Genomic DNA, 8,706 nt, shown 5'->3' on the forward strand with positions numbered 1-8,706 from the left:
GTCTCTTATACTCAGCTTCATAATTTTCTTCATAAATAAAGAAGTACGAGTCTTCCCGCAGGATTTACAACCCAGTCTGTGGTATGAAGCGCGAATTAATGCGTATAAATCAGACGAGCGGACAGTTCGAGCTGAATTATGATTTACGGAGTCGAAGCCAATCTTGACCAATTACTGGGCAGTAATTCCCATAGCGATTCAAGAACGTAAATTCATTCGCTGGAAAATGTCTCGTACATCGAACGATATGTAAGTAATGATAATATTTTTGATCATTTCGAAAGGAACTTTATCTTATTTTTGTTTAAATAAAATAGGTTCGCGTTTGACCACAATCTCACCTGATGGTAAGTGACGATGTGGTCTAAGGTGGATCACGCTTACCTAGCAAATACTTTTTCACTCTAGCTTTGAAGCCTCTCAGATTATAACGAGTGGGTAGTATAGCGCACTCTGGATGATCTTCAAAGATTGGCACAACATTTCAAACTCTTAAGTTGATATGTTATCCAATGGCAGAAGATGATTCTTTTGTAGGTACTTAAACGTTAATAAAACGTGTAGGAAGTAAAAACTTATTTCTACGTAAGCAAAGTCAAATAGATGAACTTGAATTTGTTTGACTTTGCTTTATGCTAACATGTAGCAGAATTAACACGGCTAACCTTGCCAATTTGTAGGATGTGACGTCACCGCACATAATCACATTGCTTCCTTTATAAACACAATATCTTTTATTATTAATTGTAAGCATGTACGTCTTTACTTGGTGTATTATTATTACTAGTTACATAATATAATTTATAATCTTGTCCGTATGACCTTTATTGGGTATTAGAGCTCGTAGAAGACAATTTTCACGTCTAATAGCTAACGATGGTCTTAGCGTTATTATGTTTGTGAAATACTCAACAATCTAGCAATATCAATAATGCTTATATTCCCAATCTATATGCTACAGGACTGAAAGAAACACAAAAAACGCGTTCTTATAATATCACATTTTAGGGCTAAATCCTGGAACGAAGATTTTATTACATAGAGCAATTATAGTTATATGTTGTATGTTTCGTTTGTGTGCGAAGATCAAATTACAGCAAAAAGTCTCTGATTCTGATTTGATCTTTTGTTTATTACACCAACTGCCTTGTAGCCACATGTTCTCTTACGTTGGTTTATGACTGCCCACCCCAATTGGATGTGTCTCTTTGTTTGACATAAATTATATTTCGTGCAGTAACTATGTAAATCACAGTTTACACCTTATTATCTTCACTCCACACAACTTAATGTGCATTCCATGTCTTTCGTATAATATTTACATTGTAGAGTCAGTTCCTATTACTAAACAATGTTGGACAAATTTTCATTGTTGGAAATTAATTCAATCATGCTCTTCGAAGATATTACTTTCGTTGTTATTTGCTGTATCGATTCGTAAACATTTTAAGGGCAAACTTGCATTTATCAAGATCTTTCTTTCATTAATATCATCAGGCCTAATTTTGTCTTTCTCTCCGTTTTGGGACCATTTTAGTTTCGCATCTTCATCATGAAGATTGTATTATTCAGAACTAACTAAAATGTTTCATTTAAAGAGATTTAAATGATCTTTATTTCGGGATCAACTCGACCTAAAAACAACGTTCGATTAAGTAAGTAAGTAACCTTCTAAAGCTCCAATCTAAAGTGCTTTTTAAAAAATATGGCTGAAGTTGAAAAGATAATTAGATTCATGATCTCATTTAACTGCTTAACTTTGTATAAACGTTTTCAAAAGAATTAATTATGCGGAGAAAATGCAGCGAGTACCACAGGGCTTCGATGTAGGTCCATACTTCTTAGTAGTTGTTAATGTTCACCGTTATTTTAATCATGGGAACTTTTGTAACAGATTATATGTCTTGCGGACCCCATCCGGCTAGCTAACCCAGAATGTCGTATAGCCTCTTTAGAACATGCTACTTCTGCAAATATGAACCTTAAGAATCTCTCATAAGTAAGCACCTTTTAAATTACAGTATGTGCCAAATAATTTATCTAGAGAAGTCGTAATCCGAAAACTGTTCATTAGATTTGATAACATAAAACTTTCCAATTGGAACTTGGATTTAAGAGATCTTACAATCGTAACTCTCCACATTTAAAGTTGTAAACTTAATACGTTGAGAACAATAACAAAATTAAGCCAATAAATCAGCTCTATTCTCTGTGACCCGAACCGGGTAATCGTAAATCGAATCTGAAAAAAATAGCGCGATAACCCTCAACTGCGTGGTAACTACCAACGTACAGGACGATAAGTGTCGCGCTGTCGGACACTGAGACAAAGTCTCGGCCATTGACCCCGCTATCAGCTGACGACATCGGCCCAACGCGGGTAAATTATCTTCCACGCCATATTTCGGTCGTTCACTGCTATTCTTACTTTGTTTGACGTTTACATTGTCGTTACCCAAGTACTTTACTCGTCCTTACTAACTTTCCCTTGTAGTTATTTTATTATACTCCATTTATTTTAGTAGGTACTAACTCAATGTTGACCTGAATTGCTTTTCTATAAAAATTTAGGGCACATTACTTTTTACAGTTGCTTAGTTTATTGATACAAGTGTTTGCTCATACTGTTATTATATTCTGTGTGTATTATTTACGTCAGTTTATAGATTTTGTCCAATCCTTAAATTCGTGTTTACAATATTAATCGTCTTTCTATTGAAACACGAATTAGCATGCTTTCAGCTTAGCCTCAGTTTTACAAGACAACTCAGTAATTGCATTCAGCACATAAATTAAAATCACTGACATATAAATGCAAACATGATTCACAGCCGCTTCCGTCCATTCACGTTATTCTGGGTGTTTGACCCGTTTTTATATCAACATTCCTCGAAACATCTTCGATTAAACATACGCCATCTTTTTTTAAACATCTTCGAATTTATCTCTGACCAGTGTCTGATCATTAATCACATCGCTGTGTGCGTTTTTATAGATTTTTTATTGATTATAGTCAATTTTGTAGCATCTATGTTGATCGTGGATATGAATACTTACTTATGGCAGCTGAATTTAAAATTATTGATTTATCATTTGCCTTAACTACTACAATACCATTTTTGTCTGCTGCTCCAAACCCTTATTCTAATAATCATTTTACTTTAATTTCATTGATTATATTATCGATGTCCTTCAATGAATCTGCCATTGAGGCGTCGCGTCGCGGCGCTTGCGCACGCTGCAGGGTAGGTACACCGCACGAATATCGCGACCTATATAGCTGCTCCCCCCGCTAGCGTAGCATCGCGTCTCAAAATAGCCGTTAAGAAACACCTAATCTCCATTTTCATCAAATAATCAAACGTTTTTGTCAAATTTATATCTCACCTATCTAAAAATATTTAGCAACTAAAATTTTATCAGCACCTACCTGTACTTATACATTAATTTATTGGTATATTAGGTCAGAATTTTTCAGAAGTTGGACGATCATTGTTTGAACCATATTTATTTCGTTGTCCTAATAAATTAACCAACAAATTTTTGGCATCTTCAATAATCAACCAATATTAGATAAGTTCCACTGTCCATTCGAAACATTTCACAATCTTAAGTGCTTTGCCTCTTTTATGCAAGTTGCTTCATATTTTCTCGCTATTAACCTACTAAACATTTGAAAGATTCTTCGCATAACTCAGAACAATAAATAACACCAAAAACTTCTTCCACATGTTGTCGAGTTTTTTGGACCCCATGCATCGGCAAATGGCTCACAGATTGAGCCTGTTCAGATTGTGCCCGATGACCCGCCACTAGTTGCCGATGTTGAAATTTCTCAAGTGGGCATACTCGTTGTGCACGGTTTAAAAACCAGTCCCCGCAGGCCTTGAAGCACTTGGACACTTGCCACGCCCATCGAGACGTACTGGAAAATGTTCTGCTCAATATGATATTCCGACATAATCGATTCACCAATTATATCGGCGTCCATCTCAATAAAACTATTTTCACTCATTAAATATTCATCATCGTCCACAAAACTCTTGTTTTCATTTAATATTTTCGAACAAAGGCTAACCAGATGTTCAACACTCGATGATTGAGGAACAATAAAATTGCGCGTCGTTGTTTCCGCGTACGTAACCTTATTTATCAAGATAGTGGCATTAAGAAGTATGCTAAAACGAGTTTCTTTATATTTTAAACAAATATTAGCCAACACCTATTTTCGCTCATCAAACAATGCATTAAATAAGAAAATATGACATTCTAACAAGATTTTCCGTAACAAGACAACGAAGAACGATCGCAACGTCAGCTAACGGTAAAATCGCTCGAGGCACGTTCAGCTCGTCGCGGATCAAGAAATCTAATTATTTCTCACTGTATATTTAGCGAATAGGCTGCATAAAAGTACGACACCGCAATCCGGTTTCCGTCCACGTATGCGATCGCTTGTAGGAGTCTTGGCTTTACCTCGCGAGAATCGGAGGGTTCGACGCCAACTCAGGCACGACGACGTAGCGCGACCAGCCCAACCACACTGTCACAACACTGCACCATCCACAGCCACGTCAGCAGCACACTGGAGAACCTTTCCGAATAGTTTTCGCAGGAATTGTTAATAGTTTTGAGAGTATTCGTATAGTCACACGAATTAGAAGACGGCTGAAATTGCACGAGCGAACTGCGACACAGCTACTTAGGACAGCAGCTAGAGGCAGACTGGCGCTGCCGCGCGCGGCGCGAGGGCCCGGGCGGGGGGCGGGGGGCGGCGTGTCGTTCTCTCTCCTCGACTCGAGGCTCTCGCAATCACGCCGGAGCCGGGCGGCGGAGACGGCCGACGTGGTCCGAAGGCGGCCGAAAGCGCCGCTAATCCCGCTATCACCGCTACGGTTGGGAGATCGTCAGGTCTTGCACGTGCTCTACCTACAATAGAGTCTCATGTAGATCAGTATTGTATTTCGATTTAACCACATTGTAACCTTTAAAAGCGCGAAACATTGTGGTGCAGTCTCCCATAATTGAACGGATACAAAGTTGCATGACCGGATAAAAATAGAAGAAAATCAATTCCAAATAGGTAGCTAGGTAGTCCAAGGTAGGATAAGAAAATTATGACAAAGGAGAACGAAACACATGGCTTAGACAATGAAAGCTTATTTAATGAATTACCTAGGCAACCGTGGATCATGGATTCAACTTTTAATAAGGCAACCTAATACTGTTGGATTGAAAATAAAATTATGTTTCATTTGATATTTAATTAAATTACTTAAATAAAAAAATAACAGATAAGTGTTATATTTCTTATATACCAGATCTTGGGTTATGAAATGGGCATGACCCGGGAAAACTGAAAAGTTTATGCTTTGAACGATTTAGCGGGTATTAGGCAGGCAAATCAAGATATGCCGGCACATCGTGATCTGTCTGCGCCGATTTCGATTGACCCACGATGACATACACACTTTTATCGAAAGGAATAACTTAACGATATAATACCGATTTACTTTATGTACAGTAATGTCTTAATATCGGACACACGCAGTCGACGGGTTATTTTTTTATATTTAATTTTAAAATTCTGTAATTATATTTTTTTTACTTATTGAACAAATGGTAGGCATGTGATCGCGTTGATGTCTTTTATATTATATTGAGTAAGTAATCATTATTTATTATATTTTTAGTTGAAATGGCTCTACCTGTTATTCATTATGAAGAACTTTTATAGGCGCGTTCTTATGTCCTTATATTGAAGTTGGTCATATAATCCGCCGGATTATGGCTGGCCGTGTTAAAAAAAGAAAGGAAAACATGAAACAGTTGGAGTAGGGTCCTGTGCTGGCAGGTTTTCCGGCCACGTCTTTCCCTCAGCGATACAGCTCCCGATGTAATTTAATTTTTCATGCTCAAAAAGCGCTAACTATGTAGGCCAATTTTGAAGAATAAATATTTTTGAATTGTTTTGTTTTTTTTTTAATAACAGCATGATGTGTCGCCTTGAGGCCTAAAACCGGCCTAAAACAGAAAAATCCTGAAGTTTTTCCAAATCGCTTTATAGGTAGGTAACGATAGGTAACGGAGTCGAAAACCTCCTTGTTTGAAGTCGGTTAAGCACAAAAAGTTACCTATTCAGTACAAATATAGCTCGACTCCGACAACATTGCGTTTTGCAAAAACCACCGTTACGGAGCAATTGCGCGGAAAAACGCGCGCATGAGGGAAATTTCTCCGCGCGCACAGTTTTTGCGCGTGCGCTGCGTGGTCGTGCGCGTTCCGCGTACTTACTACGGAGGGCAATTCGCGTATAGGCTCCCGTAAGAATTAAGTGTTCCTATCCTGTTGGCCTCCGTGGTGTGGCTGGTCATCTTGAAAACAAACACCCTGGGGTGTTATTCCTTTCGGATCGATAACGCAACCTTATAGTAAGAGCCGTGGTAGCCCAGTTGGTGGAACGCTTGCCTCTTACTTTGTGTTCTCAGGATCGAATCCACAGCCTAAACCAATGATTGTCGAACTTATTTTCGAATTCATGTTTGTATCATACATGATAATCACGTGCACAGCGGTGAAGGAAAACATCGTGAGGAAATCCTCATTCCCGGGAAATGCGTTTTCCCTACGCGGGTTGGAAGGTCAGAGCGGCAGTCGCTTCTGTAAAAAACCCGACCCTGTCAAGTCTTCAGGTTAGATAAGTTGACAGGTTGAAAATCAGAGGAATGCATGTTTTATTCGCCCGTGTTCCTTCATTCATTTTAAAATTATTATTCACAGTTGTCAATCATCCGTCCCTTTCCTTTTCAGCGGATAAGAAAATGACGGGTATAACTTAAAATAAAATTAGGTGTCTGCAGGTATTGAGGCCATTAACGACATAACTGGTAATATAGGTAAGGCTGACCTTTGTAGCATTTATTTTTACCGACTTCAAAAAAGGAGGAGGTTCTCAATTCGACCGTATATTTTTTTTTTTTTTTTTTTATGTTTGTTCGGGCATATCTTCGTCGTATATGAACCGATTTTGATAATTCTTTTTTTGTTTGAAAGGAGATATACCCAAGGGGGTCCCATGTCAAGGAAGTCAGGATCTGATGATGGAAGACCAGAGAAATCGAGGGGAATTTTCAAAAATCGTAGGAGCGACTAGTGCGTTTGTAAAGTCATATTGATCGGATCGATCTTTAGGCTTCGGGAAAACTTCCCGACCTTCGAAAACTGGTCAGCATCAGGGAGATACCCTATGGCCTGGCAAAACTATACAACCTGGAGCAATTTTTCTTTCACGAAACGTATTTAAATCTTGATCAAATTCAATCGCCGGTGCAAAAAAACAAAATGGCGGAAAAAAAAGATGGCCGCCATACAAAATTTTGTCGATTTTGGAAGAAGCCCGTTTGGGTAAAAATAATGTATGGGGCGCTTACTCAAAACGTCATGTAGAGTACGGAAATACTTTCTGGTCACCAAAAACTGCTCCGCATCAGAGAGATACTCTACGGCCTGGCAAAACTATCGCACGTGAACCAATATTTCTTTCAGAGCACTTATTTAAATCTTGGTCAAATTCCATAGCGCGTAAAAAAAAAACAAAATGGCGGAAAAACAAGATGGCCGCCATACACAATTTTGTTTTTTCAGAAAATGTCTCGGGATATAAAATATATATCGGGGTTGTGATCGGATCGTCATGTTAAGTATGGAAATACTTCCCGATTTTCGAAAACTGCTCCGCATCAGGGTGACACCCTACGGCCTGGCGAAACTATCACACCTGAACCAATTTTTCTTTCACAAAACCTATTTAAATCTTGGTCGAATTTAATGGCCGGTGAAAAAAATACAAAATGGCGAAAAAACAAGATGGCCGCCATACAAAATTTTGTTTTTCCAGAAAATGTCTTGGGGGTAAAAATGATGTATAGGGGTGTGATCGGAACGTCATCTTTGAAAACTGCTCCCAATCAGGGAGACATTCTACGGTCTGGCAAACCTATTGCACCTGGATTTTGGAATTCATGGTTTCATGTTCAGCGCTCCCCATTTGTCCGGCCAAGTAGTTAATGCCATCTGCGGCAAATCTACAATAAGTCACGTCAAAAAAAAACCAGTGTCGCGGCTCACGCCGCGGCATAAGCTGAGTGAGGACCTTTTATACGGGACACCATCCACTACACATGGGTAAGCCGACATGACGTCACATTTTAATTTAGGTATAAGTTTCTGTGTTCGTTTTCCATGTTTCTATATAGAAAATATTTCGTGTGTGCGTTGACTTCTGATGTGATGTTATTATAATGTATACGTATATATGTAATCCGTGTCTGTGGTGTCCTAAATAATAAATGTTTTTTTCTTTCTTTCTTTCTTTCCAATTACGTGGAATAAATGATTCTGATTTCTGATCAGCTTACAATGTGAACTCAGATTCGAACTCGAGACCTTCTTTTTTTTGACGTGACTTACTGTAGATTTGCCGCAGATGGCATTAACTACTTGGCCGAACAAATGGGGAGCGCTGAAGGCTCTCACCCGGTACAACGTTTAAGAGAACAGGCCTGAGGGTGCCCAGTTGGGCGCGAACCTCGGCTCAGGGCGTCGTCTGAGAGGAAAAATATTTGAAAGAATTAATCGAAGGGAACCCCGAGACCTCCGGATCGTGAGCTCAGTATTCAACCACTGGACCACGAAGGCCGTCTCACA

General features: G+C 38.9%; 1 protein-coding gene across 1 annotated transcript in view; it reads right to left on the bottom strand.

The window, feature by feature from the left end:
* Window positions 1-4,710, bottom strand: part of LOC126369359 (titin) — an 87,649-nt gene extending 82,939 nt beyond the window's left edge. Inside the window, exon 1 of the mRNA XM_050013712.1 lies at window positions 4,477-4,710. The gene's annotated coding sequence lies outside the window, so the exon portion shown is untranslated. The remainder of the gene's footprint in view (window positions 1-4,476) is intronic.
* Between the last annotated feature and the right edge of the window lie 3,996 nt (window positions 4,711-8,706).

This window comes from Pectinophora gossypiella, chromosome 9 (genome assembly GCF_024362695.1).
Source record: "Pectinophora gossypiella chromosome 9, ilPecGoss1.1, whole genome shotgun sequence".
Classification (NCBI taxonomy): Eukaryota; Metazoa; Arthropoda; class Insecta; order Lepidoptera; family Gelechiidae; genus Pectinophora; species Pectinophora gossypiella.